This window comes from Gallus gallus, chromosome 24 (genome assembly GCF_016699485.2).
Source record: "Gallus gallus isolate bGalGal1 chromosome 24, bGalGal1.mat.broiler.GRCg7b, whole genome shotgun sequence".
In the NCBI taxonomy this organism is placed as follows: domain Eukaryota; kingdom Metazoa; phylum Chordata; class Aves; order Galliformes; family Phasianidae; genus Gallus; species Gallus gallus.
The window spans coordinates 3,366,634-3,379,759 of NC_052555.1; the positions used below are offsets into that span (position 1 = coordinate 3,366,634).

At 45.7% G+C, this 13,126-nt stretch overlaps 1 long non-coding RNA gene across 1 annotated transcript in view; it reads left to right on the forward strand.

Moving 5' to 3' along the window:
- LOC107055055 overlaps positions 1–13,126 on the forward strand; it is a 302,539-nt gene that overhangs the window by 82,884 nt on the left and 206,529 nt on the right. The window contains exon 8 of the long non-coding RNA XR_001470007.4: positions 6,681–6,741. This is a non-coding gene — a long non-coding RNA (uncharacterized LOC107055055). The remainder of the gene's footprint in view (positions 1–6,680; positions 6,742–13,126) is intronic.

The window sequence follows — 13,126 nt, forward strand, 5'->3', positions numbered from 1 at the left end:
TCCTAGTCTCAAGCCATGGTTTCCCTGCAAGCATGTGTCTTTGTTCCTTCATTGGATGGACATTGTTCTATCTTTCCCTGCTATAGCTAAAGCAGCGTTAACCCCAGAAGAGATGAAATTAAACTGATGGAAAGGTACACAATTGAAAATATAGAGAGAGGCTGAAAAATCCCACCGTATCCATTTGGTGACAAGTCGTATAACTACACAAGGATAGTTGGAGGGCTGTAATCCTGTTGTGGTAGCCCTGGTCTGACCCCAGCAAGTCAGGAAGTGTTTTTCATTGGTCCCTTACAGGTAGGCGTTATTAATGTTATTGTATTGTGTTCTTTGTCTGGTACTAAACAATTGCTCTAAGTGAAGTAATTAAGCACCATCCAACATGTCTGTGCATCAGGTGAGTGCTCTGTCAGTCTAATTCTGTGCGTGCAGTTGGAAGGAAGGGCTCCTATGGCATACTTAGCTTGTACATGCTGTGAGTATCTGATGCAAGCTAAATGTGGTCTTTCCTCACTATCCCTGGAGTATGACCAGGAGTTCTGCTCAGTATCTCTGCCAGCATCCTTCTTCTGCTTTCCTTCCTTCAGTTTCTTCCTCCAAAGATGAATTTTCATCAGTGAACAGGTTGGGTCTGTTCTGGAAGGTGGCCTTTACAAGGCTAATATGTTTCCCTCCCCTATTACACGGCACCCATTTTCTCATAGTTATACTTTGAATTTTCTCCAGATTACTGTGGCACAACTTGTTCATGTTTTTGGGTTCTGTTGCAATAGGGAAGTCCCTCTAGCCACAACTTTCATTAAATCCAGCTTTTCTGTAGGACAACTGAGAAGATTTTTGCAGGGCACTGTTGAGTTGGTGAAGTTGTCCCAGAGCCTCCACCAAATGTCTTCTTTTTCATCTTCAAATTCACAGGTGCAGGGGATGCCATGCAGACATGTAAGACTGAATGCTCTTCTCATTTATGATGCTGCCTTCACAGAATCATAGAGCAGTTTGGAAAGGACCCTCATGCGAAATTAGCTGAGTTGTATCAGAGTCATTCATGATTTTATAGGACGGCAATTGGGTTCTTGTGCTGCTGGATGCACAGCGTGCTGTTTCAATCACATTGAGAGGGGGTCAGGGCTATGCTACAGGTTGGATGTGGGGCCGGGGCACCCCGGGACCTGCTGTGCTGCCCCTGAGCATCATCTCAGCGTGCGCCCAGGCAAGCAGCGTGCCCCATCCCTCCTCCTCCCATGCAGGTGATGAGGCAGCTCCAGCTCTCCCACTCGCTGACCCTCCCGGCAGCTCCGCTGCAACAGGACGTGGTGATTTACAGGGACGGGGCCAGCAGGAAATTCCTACCTCCACCCCCCGGAGTAAGGAGGAAGCCAAAGCAGCGCCATGACTGAGTCACGCCTGAGTCACTGCGGACGCGGTTCCTGGGGTGGTGCTGGGCTCCTCAGCCCCGCTGCACAGCTGGAGTCAGCGTGCACTGCTGCACCGCTGCTGGCCATCATGGCAGGGGGACGTGGGAGGCTGCGTGGAGGGAATGGCCAGATTGGGTTAATGCTCTTCTTTAATGCAAGAATAAACAACTTATGGCAGGTGCCTGGCAGCTTAGGGTAATCAACAGGGTATTTATTTGGGATCAGAATATACACTCGGTGAAACAAATCTCTCTTCTGTGTTTGGCTTACCACAGGCTCGCTGAAATTGGACGGGGTCATTTGCTGTCTAGTCACAGATAATAAATCAAAGGGCTGAAGAAACTGCAGGAGAAAGGGCATGAACTGACCAAACATTTAGCTTATTGTAGTAAGCATCAGCCCGGCCAAAGTGAAACTTTCCCAGCAAATTTTCACTTATCTCAAATCCAGTTATTCCCCACGGGCAGCTGAGCTCAGTAAATAGAGGTCACTTTACCTTGACTAAACAATGACTTTGCTATAGTTGGTGCCAGCTATGTAGCAGTTACAAAATGTGCTTTAAAGGCTTGCTGGTTGCAGGCTGCCAGGGTGAATGAACCAGTCAGTCTGGTCGCTGTGGGCAGGATTTAGGATGCTTAGTGAGATGGAGCTGTGGTCGGATCAGCTGATCCCGTTCTTTGAGCAGGGATATAGCATGCAGGCGGACGGACGTGCATAAGGAGGAAGCAGAGGGGAGCTGGGGGAGTGGAGAAGGGATGACTTTCCTCTGATGTCAAAAATCCCATCATTCAGTGCTCGCAGGGAGAAAGACAAGAGGAGAAGAATGTGGAGAGAAAGAGGGAGAGAGGGAGAAGAAATGAAGGGAAGGGACGCGCTCATTTTTTCCCCTAATTCTGCAGGGTAACGTTTACCACCCTCATACATGGAGAAATGAGCCTGATCTCGAGTGCCAAGTTCTGAGCAGCCTTGCAGCCCCAGGGACTGCTTACATCCCCATCCCGATCTGGACTTGGTTAGTACTGTCTTGATATGAATAATCAGGTAGATAAAAATGGTCAAGAAACTTACTGCAGTTTCTCCAGGGCTCTCTTTGTGTTATCTTTTATTCCCGGCAGTTTTAATTTTCTGGTCATTGTCTGTGTTTGTCTGAGATGTTAGATACGCAGCTCTCCTAGGATTTCTGCAGTGTGGTGAGGAAGGACCAGAGCTGGCTGTGAGTGAGTGTGATCGAGCAGCAGATGCAGGAGGGCTGGAGTTGCCTGCAGCACTGTCCAGGTTGCTAATTCTTCCTTCCGAGGGGTTGATTTCAAAGGGTGCTGGATTTGTCCTTCGTGCATTTTGCTGTGTGCCGTTGCTTGTCATTGGCTTTCCAACTGAAAAGGCTTTCTCAACTAGGGGGGAAAAAGAAAAAAGCCAAAAAATAACCCCCTCCCCCCCCCATTTTTTGGCAGTGGACTGTTTTTCTGAGCGATTAATTAAGCGCTGGTTCTAAAGGAATTTGCATCTTTCTTCCAGCCTGTGTCAGGCATGGATTTTGTATTAATCACTTTGCTGCTCTCTGACTGAATGAGGACTGAAAAAGATGCAGGGAGTAAAAATTTCCTCAGGAAATGAATCAGACAAGGAACCTATGCCTCATCTTGCCTCCTACAAATGAAGAAAGAGAGGATTTTGTCAATGGTGGGTCAGTTTACAAATGTGTCCTTTGCAACGTGAGTCATAAGCAGTGATACATTTCACAGCAATGCAGCCACAGTTGCGGTTTAAATCCAGGACCGAATGCCAGCTGACGAAAATGGGAACGAATCCTCGTGCCCATCATAGTAATGGGAACAAAAATGCAACCTGTCAGACCTGCTTGTCCATCAGCCAGCTTTCACTGCTGCTTAAACCAGTGTCAGAATTCTCGCTTGCTGTAATGGGAGCAGAATAGAAACCTCGGGACGTGATGATGTGACTGTGTTTTGCTGATAAGCATGGAAGTGGTTTGGGTCCTTACAGGATGGAGCTGGGAGAGGACCTGCCCCACCATGGATGGTTTGGGGAGGGTGGGCTTCAAGTAGAGGTGAATGGTCCCGGGTGGATGTCCTTGCAGTGAGGGCATGGGATGGAGGAACCAGGAGCAGGTGGAAAGTGGTGGTGTATCTGGGGCTGTTTGAAGCACGTTACTGAGACCTCCAAAATTATCTCCAGTTTTCTTTATCTCCACTTTCTTTTTTTCCCCAACGCACCATCAAGGTGCCATTCCAGGCCAGGCTGGATGGGACTTTGAGCAACCTGGTCTAGAGGGAGGTGTCCCTGTCTATAGCAGGGGGGTTGGAACTGCATGATCTTAAAGGTCCTATCCAACCCGAATCGTTCTGTGGTTCTGTGATCCTTTGTTAGTGTTATTGTTATTAAGAGCTGTGTAAAAATGGTTGTTGTAAAACTGCTGTCAGGATTTGTTGTGGTTGTGGGTGAGATAATTAAATTTAGCAGAAAATCTGAGCTGAAATCTAAAAAATGTTCATTTTCACTGGTGCTGCTTTCCCTTTATTTCCTGAGACTGACTCTTACAAGTGTGGTGGTACTCATGTTTTTCTTTACTGATTTTTCTGTGGTCATCTCTAGCTTGCCAGCCTTTGGAAATGTTAGGTGAGGGGTGAGATATTGAGTCAATCCACCAAAGCCAATGGTGTGATCACTACTACTGGCCAAGAGCCATCTGTTGGTGTCTCAGAGGGGGATACAATGAGCAGCCGAGATGCTGTGGGTCTTTTCATTAAGGACCATGGCTATCCTTGGGAAGATCTTTATGTTAAACAAGTTAGTAGAGGAAGATGATTATTTATTTATTCATTTGTATACGTGTGATCTTTCTGTCTGTAGGCACATGGGCCTGTCAAGTTTGTAAATGTCGGCATGCTCCTTTGGAACAAGATCTCATTGGGCCAGCACCAAAAGGTTGGATGTGGGGTGGAGAATGGCAGACCTTGATTCAAATTCATGTTTTCTAAGTGGCTGGCCAGCACTTCAACCACCAGATCAGTCCTCTTCTCTGCAGGGTTAAACATTTCCTCTTACAAAAAGAGCCACAGGCTCTTGATTATCCATGCAAAGCAGGCCAGCGCTTTGATTTGTAAGGTTTTGTCTGACACACTTTTAAATGGATGAAGCTCAATTTAGATTCCAAATGAAAACCTAAATTTGATGGTTGAGACATAGACCCACTTTTCTCTCTTATCCCGAGGCACCGTTCTCCACCCTTCCCCTTTCCTCTTCAAAAAGTGATACTGCCTAATGCTTTGAACCAAGAAAGCGTGTTTCAAGATCAGCGTGGAACAATTAAACCAATGATCTGTGCGCTTCAAGGGGAAAACTGAGCTGCAGTAGCTCTGCTTTGACAGGTCTTTGGAGGATTTCAAGGAAGTTACACCCACTTCATTCATGATAATCGGCTGTTTAACGCAGAGCAGCTCAGTGTTATGAATGAGAGGGAGCATGTTTTGGCTTGCAGAACAACTCACAAATCTAATGCTTCACTCGTCAAATAACCAGCCACATAAAAAAAAAATCTGACTTCATTCTTGAAATGAAATTAATGAATGCGAGATTCAGTGAAAAAAAAAAAAAGACCAACAACCCAACAACCAAACACCTAAAGCTGCATCCTCTCTTTCTTTCTGCATGCTTCTCCTTACCTTGGGTTTGTGAGTTGCTGTGGCTGGAGAATTTGGGGTAAAGCAGCACAGCCTCTGAGCTGATTTGCAGCTAAGGCCGAGTTTTGGGAGGGAATCACGCGTTAGATCACAACATGCTTAATTGCTGGATTTGAGATCGTGCTGGTATCAAAAGGAGGCTGTGGATGCACCATCCCTGGAGGCATTCAAGGCCAGGCTGGATGTGGCTCTGGGCTGCCTGGTCTGGTGGTTGGCGACCCTGGGGGGTTGAAACTAGATAGTCATTGTGGTCCTTTTCAACCTAGGCCATTCTATGAGTCTATGATCAAAAGGGAAGCGGAAGAAAAAAGCTTATTAAGAATGGTATGTGGATCTACCAAAGTTCCAGATTTTCATGTGGATGGGTTGCAGGGGCTCTGAGAAGCAGTGGGTTCTGTGCTATGCCTAAGTAGCCCTGCTGATCAGAATTATTTATTCTAAGAAGAATATATTATCTTCTGCTTATTGAAGCTGCTTTGCAGAATACCACTGTTTGCTCAGGTAGGGGAGCTGCTCTGCATCAGACGCCTTTGTGCTCTCTGGCAGCACTGGACTTGTGGGCTCTAGAGAATTGTGGATGCTGGTGGGACTCCTGGGGGGATTCATTGTAGTTTAAGATCTCTGAAATGAAAGGCAGGAACAAGGATACTTTAAGGCTGTCTTTCTACCCGTCCCGTATTCACAGTTCATTTGCTAATAAAATGGCTTTCGGGAGGAGCAAAGAGCACATCCATCCTGCTGGTTCTGTTAGCAGGCAAAGATTTGCTGGTGCCTGGGCAGGAAGGAGTACAGTTACTTTGATCAAATAAACACCAACAGGTGGTTGCAAAACCTTTGACTCGAATCTGAATGGAATGTTTATTATTTGTAGATCTGAATGAAATGTGTATCATCATTTCCCTTGCTGGTTCTCATCTGGATTTGGGATAAGACGGCCAGATGGAATAGTTATCTTTTTAGCAGTATTTTACAAAGCACTAATTGTTCTCACCATTTTTCTTGCGAGGGGATGATATCATCAGGTTTATCTGAGAAACACATGGTGAGACACATAGGTTGAGTAAGTGATGTTACCGAGAACGAGTCAGTGGTAGAGCAATCGTGGGAGAACTGTGCATCCCATAATACTCAAAAGGATGCATACACTGAACACTGTGCCTGTGTTTCTGGAATGGGCCTCTCTGAAAAAGTGAGTTTTACTGCAAAGGAAGCTAAACAAAATCAATTGGAGAAAAGTCGATTCCATGTGAAGTTCTTTCATCTCTGCTCAACAGCTGAGAGCCTCTGATGGTAGGTGAGAAAAAATATTTTCTCATCCTTTTTGCACCAAAATAATTCCCAGAACAATATTCAGCTAAAGCCGGGATCTTGCTAGAGCCCTTTCCACTTAGCAGGAGATAAAAAGGGCAGGTTGGCCATAATCCCCTGTGCTGTGCCCTCCAGGGGAAGAAGAGTGAAGGCAGAGCAAAGCAAGAGTGGCTGTCTGGAAGGGAAGGTGTGCGGGGATCACTTCTTTGATTGCTAAATGCAGCAAACTGATGTTCTCCTTTTGTCTTCTGTTCTGTAGGACTGCACTGGGGGAAATCAAGACCTGAGCAGATCCTTTTTTATTTCCATTCATTCTCAGGGTGAGTAAATTCGCTTGTCTTTACTGTTGCTGTCATATCCTGTGCAACTAAGACGTGTGACTTAAGGTTCAGAGGAAAAAATCTCTATTTTTTAATCTTTGCACTGATAACACTGTGCTTAATTTAGCAGCAGTGAGGCAGAACGTTTGGATTTTGTCATCCATTTCCAAAACTATTGTTGGCTTCCTATTTCTTTGTTTCCCCCTACTGCTCATTTTAGATTTGCGTTTTATTGTAGGTGCCAAAAGATAAGTTAATGCCAACTTGATGATTAATTAACTAATACTTGCCTCTGCCCTAAGATGGAAAGCCTTTATCTATAGTAACCTATTAATTATTATTTTATATATTACTGCATGGGTACATCTAAATGGATTTGAGTTTTGCCCTCCTGAGAAACTTGGGCAATAATTCATTGCAATGAGAGAACAGAAAGCCAAAGGAACCTTAGAGTTGGTACCAGAAAGTATGTCTTAATGCTGGGGTCAGGGCACTTCTTTATCTGTATTTTGCAAGCCCCAAGCAATATCATGGTCTTGTTATCAAATGATTGGTAATACACAGTTCTGAGGCTTTCTGGCGTGCTCAGAAATGCAAAAACCAATGAAATAGCTTGAGTTCGAAGAGGCTATGAGAAATGCTGAGGCCTTCAGAAGGTATCTCAGCCTCACTGAGAAGGAAGTTGTGCGAAAATCACACCTGGGAAACAACCAACCTACCTGACCTGGGCCACAGAGGAAACTTTAGTGGTGCTGCAGAAATTATTCCAAGTGCCATAAATACGTAGCGTTAATACAGGGCCTTGGGTATCTATAGGGTTGATTGAATAGATGAAGGAAAATAAGGCAAATGGCATTGAGCTTTGGTAAAAGATATATTGGTGGTGAGATTAATGATTTCACTCTCTTGAAGTTATGATTGGACAGTAGGAATGAGGTGGTTACACGCTTTATGGCCTACCATGTAGCATAGTGGGTAACACATACAGATGTAGATAGGATGATAACATAACTTGTGAGCTGATGGATAACCTGTGCGCTTGCTTATATAATAAGTATACAAGCTTTGTTCTGCTGCTGTTGAATTCTGGGTCCAAATACTTTTTGCTTTTATTAAGGCATGTGGATGAATATTTTGACACCTGTTAATCCGCTGAATTTGTTTCGCCTAAATTAGAAGTGTACTGATTTTTCAGATGTCTCTTTGCCCACCCTTGACTTCAGTGGGATCATTCTGTTGGTGGATTGTGTGAATAATGGGTTATTTTTAGGGTGAAGGGAAGGAAGGGAGATAAGTGGCAGAATCAGAAGGTGAAGGAAGAAGAGGCTGCACGGTCCTAAGTGGAGCCGTCTGGCAGATAGGTGGGCTTGGCTGGGCTGGGTGTCCCATGGGGGGGTTGCCTTTTTTGGAAGGGTGGTTGGCCACAGAGAGGAGTGGTGTCAGTAACCTTCAGGTTGGATATGAGGAACAATTTATTCTCAGAAATGCAGTGGTAATGCATTGGCTGCCCAGGGAAGTGATGGGGTCACCGTCCATGGAGGTGTTCAAGGAACGTGAAGGTGTGGCACTGAGAGACTCGCTCTGTGGGCATGGTGGGGATGGGTTGGGGTTGGACTTGGGGATCCTAGTGGTGTTGTCCAGTCTTTCTGCTTCCGTGATTTGGACCCTGCTGAGCTCTGTCCTTGGTCTCCACACTTTCTTAGGGACTGAGCTCTTTTGCAGAGATACCTCCTCTTTTTCTAGGTCTGTGGTCTTTCCTGAAAATGCCTACTTTTTCCCTAGGTCTACCCTCATTCTCAGTACTTTTTCCCCAAGTCTAGAGATTTGTGCTTTCCTGAAGACTTTTTCTCTAGGCATTGTTTTTTGCAGGGCATCAGCTGAGCAGGCTGTAGTACTACTGAGGCTCATTATTATTATTAGCACATCTACAGCATCAGAGAGAAGAGAGTTCTGCAGTGGCTGTTGAGACACACAATTATTAGCACATTTGCAGTGTCTGTGCAAGGAGGGCTGTGGCTGCGATAGACTCACAGTTACTAGCACAAATGCAATATGAGAGCTCAAAGCTTGGGATCACTTTTATATTGCCCATCAGTCTGTGTTCTGGTACTGCTCACTTATGCATACTGGGAACAGCTTATCCATAGTGCTTAGGGAATGGCATGTCACAATCCTCTTGTAGCCCATCAGCAGCACTGCTGGAAGACCTCAGGAGACTCTAAAAGGAATGAAACTGTATATCAGTCTCTCTTTTCCTTTCCAACAACCAAGGATACTCACCGTGATTAAATTGCTGGAGCTTTGTAGGAGGTTAAGAGCTTAACAAAGGGTCTTTGTCACACAGGATGAGCTGTCAGGAGAGATTCCCCAGAGATGCTGTTCCTCTGAGATGTTCACACACCGATGTTCTGGGTGTCACAAGTCGAGCACAGCACTGCACTATCCAGTGGACCAAAAACCAACGTTTAAATGCTTTCAGCCAGTAGTATGTGGCTTTGGAATATCTCAGTCCTTGTCTGTGCTTGTGGCAGAGGAAATAGGATGGGAGTGCCACACATGCATTTCACATTGCTTGGCCTTGCTCCAGCTTTCTAGTGAAAGAGGCTCTCCTGGCTGAGGTTAGGAGCTGTGCGTACGCAATGGGTAATGCACTAAGCCTTGCTTCTCCTGTTTGTCAGTGAGTTTTCCAGTACCCTTAAGCTGAGGTAGGTACTGAGAGGATAAGAGCGTTTTGTACAGAAGGGATCAGGTATGGGCGTGGGACAACAGATGCCTTCACTGATAGAGATTCTCCCATTCAGCTGTCTTTTAAATGAGGCACAGATGTCCCCGAGTTCCAGTCTATGCCTGAACCACAAGACGAAAGGGAGGAGTGAGTATATGTTTGTTTGAGCCCCTCGTTACATTGCTGGCAATGTATTGCTAGTTTCCATTCCTATTTTTTGTACTCTTAGCAATCCATTTGCTATTGCCCTTTTCTTCCACGCTCAGCCAGTAATCAACACACTCCAAAACACAATGGGTTCCTTTCTGCGGTGAATCCCCTACTTGATGCAAACGTTTTCTGGCCTCGTTTCTTTGGGATACGTTTCAATGGGAAGAAGAGGGGAAAGTATTCCTTGTTCCTAGAGAAAAATGGCACTGGCAGCCTGGGTTATTTTGTCGGACGTGTGGCTTTAAGTGACGCCTTTGCCATCTGTTCTGTCTGCTAATTATGAATGCAAAGCAAACGTAGCCCACAATTGCTTCATTTAGAATAAGGGAGATGGCAGTGACCAAAATAGTTTTATTTTGGTGTCAGATGCTCTTTTTATTTCTCCTGTCTCTTCCTAATCTAAAGCAGGTCTGAAGCACTTCTCTCTCTGGTCTGCAACGATAAACATTGCTGTGACAAACAGACCATCTTTACATGTACACCTTCAGGGCTCTTTAAGGAGCAATTACACAAAAGCAAGGAAAAGGAAGAGATGGCATTATTTGTACTGCGAGGACTAGTTTGGGACTACATATTTCTATTACACAATTGCTCTGGTCTTTGATATGTGAGTGACTCAGAGAGGCATCACTTCATCTCCAGAATGTTTGACAGCAACACGTGCATTGCTTTCTCTGTCTGCTCCATCCCTGCTCCCTCTAACCCAAGGCTAGTTCTGTGCCCCCCCTGCAATACCTGGTGCTCACAAACGGTATGTTCTCCTCTTGGTTGTGTCCAGCAGCCGACAAGGTGAATTTTCTTTGTTTTTACTTGTGAACTAGAGGCTTTTCTCCTTTAGTGACCCATCGCTGGTGATGGGTGATCCCCTCCTTCAGTGCCCCAGCAGGGCTCAGGCTATAAGAAGCACGGACAGCTATGCCCCCTTCATTTACTAATTAGAGGCTGCCCGCCTTTCAGTATTGCTAGAGTTGGTGCTGATTTCAAGCCAGAGCTGGGTGGTGTGGCCAGTTGTGGAGGTATCATTAGCAGCACAGCCATGGATGGCAGTGACCTAGATTTACAAAATGGAGATGAGATAAAATGTTTGCTGTGCTTCGTTCTAAGGGGATGTGTGGCCAAAAAGCCGAAGCGCCAGAACAGTTTCTCTTTGAGTTGTTTGAAAGTGAAAGATGCAAAGAAAGTTTTTATTTGCCCCAGCTAAGTGGCAATATGATGTGAGCTGGGCTGTGACCTCCTTGGCTTCGCCTGTCCATTCTCTAGGCTCAGGCCACAGAGGATGTGGACAAGTGGCCGTGGGGGTTCTTTCCTTCTTTCCTAAATAGGACTGGCAACTTGCAGATACACATCTGCTTTGCTCCAACCCTCCTTGCTTTGCTATCAAGCATGCAGACACATGTTTTTTTACCCCTCCTTCCTTCCCTCCCTCCCCAGCCATCACTCTTGCTATGATGATCAACACGTTTCACTTCATTTTCTGCCTGCTTCTGTGTTGGAGTGAAATAGGGTTGCAGCACTTCCTACTAAAAAGCAATGTTTTGGATAGCAGAAGTCCTCCATTCTTTCTCCCTACAACCCTCTCCAAGGACTTGCAGTTTTGTAGTTAAATAATCCTTTTTCAAGTTATTTTGAATTTTCATAAGGAATATGAGTAGGAGTTCTGATGGCTTCGTTGTTGCCCCTCTGCGGTGGCAGAGGGATGGAAGTGCCGGGGGGACCCTATGAGCACTGAGATACCACATCTGGAAAAATCTCTTGGACCATTTTCAGCTCCCAACCAACTGTCCTGGCACAGCCGAGGCAGAATTAGGCTCAGTGTGAGAGTTAAAGATTTTTTTTTGGTGTCCTGGGCCCAAAGGATGATCTTGTGGTTTAAGCATTTTGGATTGGAACCAATGGACGTGAGATAAATTCCAGACACTGTTGTGCACTTCCTCTGTGACAACTTCTGAAAACCATTCCTTCTTGCTGTGCCTCCATTCCCTGCTTGTAAAACACTGCGCTCTGCTCTCACGGGTTTAATAGTGAATTTGCAGTACTGAAAGCTCCTGATGTGTGACTCAGGTTATTTTCTAAACATCTTAACTTTCAAGTTAAAATAGTGTTCTAACCTATGCAGCTGTAAGGGAGAAGCAGTTTAAAATTTGAAAATAAAGGCACAGAAGCTTAGACAAGCTTGAAGAGCACAATGATTAATGCTAGTTAGTCAGCATGATGACAGTAAGAGCAGCCTGGTTTAGGATGGCTGAGGTTAACAATACTGGGAAATGAAGGTAAGGTTCACTTGGATCCTCCGGGTTCAGTTGGAGGTGCAGGAAATGAATGCCCATGAATAACTCTGAAAGTATGGCCAAGAAGAGACAATTCTGCACGCCTACATGGCTGTGTTTTAGTACGTGTTAAATGCAGGAGATCAGATTACTGAGATCTAATTCTTTGGAGAACGACTTAGTGAAGAACAGCCCTGAGTGGGATGAAGGTTTGACTCCCTGGTACCCGATATGGACACCTCCCAGCTTTGTGCCAGGGGGGAAGGAAGGCTGGAGTCTTCCACAGCTTTGTGTGTCTAGAACAATGTATACAGTCAGTTATCCAGTTTTGGGGTGTAAAACTTCTTGTTTGAAATTTTGAGGTCTTATAAACACCAGCATTTAATGAAACATCTGTCTCACGTGGTTTATATCTGACTTCCAAATCCAGTGAGATGCCAGTCAAGCTATTTCTTTGCACTCTCTCCTGGAGGACTGCTTTGCTTGGAGCTCAGCGAATCTGTGGCCAAAGGAGCGAACCTCCCATGGGATAATGCGTAAGGAATGTGTAGGTGTGTGCAAATGTTCTCCCTGGGGGCACGTGGCAGGCAGTGGCAGCTCCAGGTAGGGCTGGGCAGCCTGGATGAGCTGCACGTGCCCGCTGTGATCTCGGCACTCTGCGTGCCTCCTGCTGGCAGCTGGGGTCTGTTGAGTGCTGATGGCTTTCCAAAGGGTTGGCCATGGGTTGATGCTCATCCACGCTCTTTTGAGAAGCTTTCTGTTGGCACCTGGATAATGAAAACAGCATTGCATGTCCTTGGGTACATCATACAGCCTGGGACACTGGAGTTGGACCATCACAGCAGCTGCTTTTTGAATAAGCAGCTGTGAACTGGGTTTGCGTAGTAGAGGTTGGATAGTAGAAAGGGTCCCTTGCATCCGACACTGTTTTGTTGTTCCCCTATGAGCTGTATAACGTTTTAGACATCAGTCCTGCGTGCTTCTGTCTCTCAGATTAGACCCAGAAGTTGGGACTCTGGGTCTCTTGTAGCTTCCCCTGTGCTGTGGTAGAATCCCACTGCCAGGGGCTTGCGGTCTCTGGGAAGGCAGTGATGTACTTTGCCTGTCGAGTGATGTGAGGCTGTGTTTTGCCTGCCACAGCATGAGATTGGAGGAGGTCTTTCTTACTTGTCTGTCACTTGGG